Raw genomic sequence first — 4,827 nt, 5'->3', positions numbered from 1 at the left:
GGGGGCTGGAACAGGAGCTCAGCTCACTGGTAGAGCATTTGCTTAGTGTGTGCACTGGGGACATGGCTAAAGTGCAGGCAGTTATTGGGGGACTTGTGGCCGGAGAAAGTAGGAGCCAGATCATGTGATGCTCACATCAGGGGTGGCTAGGACTGAGTGGTGTAGAAAGAGAAAAGAGTCCAAATGGGTTACCGCTCACTTGAAACCACGTGCGCCAAATGTGGCTAGTGTGCCTAAGGCGCTGCGTGGCTAACTACAGTTCTGGCACTAGCCTCCTGCTGCCATTGGCCAGTTCAGTCCACCTCAAGTGTAGCTAGTAGAGCCAAGGAACTAAATTTTTATTTTTATTTCGTTTTCATCAGTTTATTATTATGTATAAGGCATGTGCTTGAGTGTATGTATGTTTACCATGTGGGTGCAGGTGCCTGCTTAGGCCAGAAGGGGGTGATTGTGAGCCATGTGCTGTGGGTACTGGAAGCCAAACTCCTTTTTTCTTCAAGAGCAGCCAGTACTCTTAACCCCCAACCATCTCCCCAGCCCTTGGTTTTCATAGGCTTAGCTGTAAATGTAAGCCACGTGAGGCCAGGGGTCACTGTATTTAGACAGACTTTGCCTTTCAGCAAAATAAAAGTCTCCTTCCCTGGTAGGCTAAACATGAAATGAACGTGTCTAGAACCTATAGAAAAAAGCCACCCTCTTGTTGACTTGTTGGTAATGGAGATGTACTTCAAAAGACTAGAGGTCTCTGAGAAAGCCTACAAGGCTTGCTCTTTCCTGCCTTGCCTTAAATATCTTCTTCGTTTTGAGGGTACGTTTTCTCATGTGTTAAATTAGGTAGCTGTTTGACTACTTAATATCTTCTTGGCAAGGTACAATTACACATAAAGTATTTTATTATTGAGGGACTGTCTTACTCACTTAGAATTACAACACATAGAATCATGTTAATGACAGGCCTTATATTGCACCATATTAATAGTAGTTTCTTCTCTGCCAACCCATGTGCTTGCTTATCTGTATCAGTGTCACTCAGCTCTGGTGACAAGGCTTAGGAATGCCCTTTAACCACCTGTCCATCCCAGCTATTGATAAACCAAAGTCTGTCCACTCACCTGTGTCCATTAAGCAATCTTTGGAAAGAACTTTTCCTAACCACCTCCCCCCCCCCAAAGGATACATAGTATTTTAATCCATATCACCCACCTTAAAGGGAGAACCCAAAGTGCCAGACAAAAGGTAGTTGGTGACCAGTTTAAGACAATGACAATGTCCCATTGTCCCTTATGACCTCTGATAAGGTTTGTCTTAGCTTCAGACTGATCGCTGCTTTGAGATGGTAGTGGTGGTGGGAGGAAAACAAACAAACAAACAAACAAAACAACTTAGCAGTTTCCATGTGGCACTTCCCTGAACTAGCTGTACCACACAGTTGTCATGAGGTGACCTCACGGGGAATGTTGAGCTTATCTCTGGGGTCCATTCTCCCCCAAGAAACTCAGGTCTGCTGCCTCAACAAGCAAGGGAAAGACCTTCCGTTACTAGGTTCCCAAGGGACAGAGTTACTCCGTGTGTTGGAAGAGGCAGAGGAGTCGGGAGTCTAAGAACAGCAAGTGATTCAGCTTTGTCAGGTTTTCTGAAACTCGTCTATTAAAACAGTGGTGGTGTTGGAAGCCAACGGGCACTACACGGTGAGGGGCGGGGCTGGAGGGAAGGCTGCCAAGGTGGGTTGACTCTACAATGGTAAAGCTTGAGTTTCTTCTCACCGCCTCTTCTCTTCCCTTCAGTCTGGGACGCAGTGTTGCTGCATTTCCCTGGAAAGCCAGGACCGTAGTGAATCCTGGGTCAATTTACTCTTTGAGTAGTAGATTTGGCAGTCAGTTTGGAATATCAGGATTTTATAATTTTCCTTTGCAATTTTCCTTCTGCTTCATCATTCTTAATGAAGAACCAAAATACTATAAAGAGAAGCTAAAGGTTTCCCTGGAACCTCACTGCGTTCCTATGGGGAGTAGTATTAGGAGGCCCTCAGCCACAGCACTGAGAGTCACCTTGGCCCAGTAAGTAAAACATGGCCCCTTTGGATCATAATTCATTTCTATTCATTTCTTTTCCCATAGCTGCTCCCAGAATTTCTTATCTCTTGCCCTACTAAATCATCGAACACACACACACACACACACACACACACACACACACACAGTACCCCTGTCCAGTGCACCCAGTAGGGGGGAGGGGGCAAAGAAGACAAAGTCATTTATATAATGTGTCTCCCTGCTGAGCCCCTAATGGCCGAAGCTTTTGTTCTGCATTCAGTGGCTGCCTGTGATGGGCAGGAAGCTGCAGACTCCCTTTGTTCCATGGCCTTATTCAGCAATTTAGATCCATCATAAAAATCAAATATGCATGTTGCAATCGCCCTGCGTACAACAGCTTCAATTTTCACCTTTCTTTAATTTGAACTCCACAGGGGAAGAAAGAGAAGGAAGGGAAAAGGGGAAAATGGGGTAAGAAAAAAAAATTGCTTTGTATTTTTGCTTAGTGGACTGTGAAAATAGTCAGTAATGAAAAATATTTTTTAAAATCTCCTAGCTGCATTCCATTCAAAATGAGTCATACCACCAAAGTAGGCCAGCAGAATCTCTCCATAAAACACTCTCAAGCCATTCTGGTTAGTGCAGGCCTAATCTTGAATGTGAATTAATGACTAAAGAAAAAATGTGTGTGTGTGTGTGTGTGTGTGTGTGTGTGTGTGTGTGTGTGTGTGTGTGTGGGTGTGTGCGCACGCATGCGCGCGTGCACGCGCTCAAAACAAGGGGGTAAAAAGAGGAAGGCTCTTCAGGGCTTGAGGAGTCCCCTGTTGAGAGGCGACCTCTCCACCGTTTCTAATTATAGACCAAAAGGATGTCTCATGTTCAGAGGTTGTCATGAGTTTCTTCTGGTTAAAAGAAATAATAATAAGGATTTTAGGAAAAGGTTCAGAGATGGAATGAGCCATTACATTTAAGGACACATTTTCTCTCTAAATAAAAATGAATACATCGACAGTGAAGTTTTTGTCCATTTATTGATTTGCACACTATATTTAAAATTTTCCCAGAACTTCAAAGGTTGTGTTCCCTAGAGTTCAAATGAATTTACATCAGCAGCTTTGGTATTGATTATTCAGAAAAATACAGAAACCCTTTACCTACTCCATTATTAGACTTGAGCAGTGGCTTTACAGAAGGGGGTTTGCCCTAATAAAAACAATATGGCCAATATTATTTGATTTATTAAGAAATAAAAGATCTGAAGAACTGCCTCTTTATGCCTGCTTTCACTTAATAATATCATGGGCCTTTTTTTTTTTTCTTTCTCTCTTTTTTTCTTTTCTTCCCTTTGAGAGACAAGGTCTTACTGTGTAGCCCAGAAGTCCAACTCTTGTGCCAGCTTCCCAAGAGCTGGGATTATAGGTATGTGACATATGTTTTGAAGGCCCAGGCCAACATTGAACTCAGCCAGTTTGAAGGTCCTTTGCCTGTTCTTGAAACCTGAGCTCTTCCAGGGTAACTCCAGGGAGACTTGCAGTGGCAGTAACCACAAGACACACTGAGTGCAGTATAGTCAACATAAGACACAGTAAACAAAGGGTACGATGGGAAACACCAACAGAAACATCCCTTAGGATTGAGCGCTGGTGGAGGATCTGACTAGAGAGAGGCTCCCTCTAGAAGATGTCTCTGTGGACTTTGGATCAACACCAGTTTTGGGAGTTCAATCCCACTGTGATAGGAAATCCACCTGGTTGTGCTTGACTAATTAGAGATAGGTGAGGGGGTTCCCATCTCCAGCATGATTGGGTTTTCTTTCAAACTCCCCAGTTTCAGAGAGAAAGAACCTGTTCACTTTAGTATAGTTCACTGGTGCGTGTAATCCTTGCTAACTGAATCCCGTTTTCTCAGAGTTTTATTTCTCAGAGTTTTATTTCTCAGCCTTCTTGTGTTCTGGTGTATTTTAGATTTACTACAGATTTTAAGTGAAACAGGTATACCCAAGGCAAACTAGGATCAGAGGCAAATTTAATATTTGATTTTTTTTTCAGTTGCCTCCATTGGAAATACTTTAAGTGTAATTAAAAAATGGATTCCACATGATTTAAGATGACACGCGAATTGTGAAATTATCATCTTGAATATGTCTGTACTGGGGAGAGTGTTAGAATTTAGATGGACAAAAGCACCTGCAAATTTATAGCACTGGATAAAGTCTGTAATCGTGCACTGTAACTCAGGCAGAAGCTGCGCTCCTGTGCTATCCCAGCTCTCTTCCTCTGTCCCATCTTTTAATACTGCACCATGTCTCTGAGGATAAGACCCACAGATCTCAGGCCTGGTAGCTTCTCATTAAAGTCAGGGCCATCTGCCAGCATTTTATGTTTTCAACTCCCATCTCATGAGGAAAGACACTAGACAGATGTATTAAATGATAATCATCTCACCTTGGAGCGGGAAACCTTTTCTCTCTGAGTTTAAGCTAATTTGACATACGCGTGCATATATATTTAATTGAATACTTCCCCCTTTGCTATTTCAGTTCTGTCTTCCCACGAGTTGTAGAAGACCTGGAAGAAAATTATTTCCAGCTGTCCTGTTTACATTTCAGGCCATTCAAGCAACTGCCATTGTTCTTGGGTATGCTCTGAGGCGAGCTTTTATTTCTACCTCGCAGCTGGAATCTTTTCAAATGCCCTCTTTCTTCCTCAATGTTAAATGCACGCTGAACTGCTGAAGCCATTTCCTCTGCATACAATCCCATAGATGACACATGCGCTCTACAATTAGACAGTTG

The sequence above is a fragment of the Acomys russatus genome, chromosome 26 (assembly GCF_903995435.1).
Source record: "Acomys russatus chromosome 26, mAcoRus1.1, whole genome shotgun sequence".
In the NCBI taxonomy this organism is placed as follows: domain Eukaryota; kingdom Metazoa; phylum Chordata; class Mammalia; order Rodentia; family Muridae; genus Acomys; species Acomys russatus.
The sequence above is the reverse complement of the archived record's forward strand: the minus strand, read 5'-3'. Positions refer to the sequence as shown.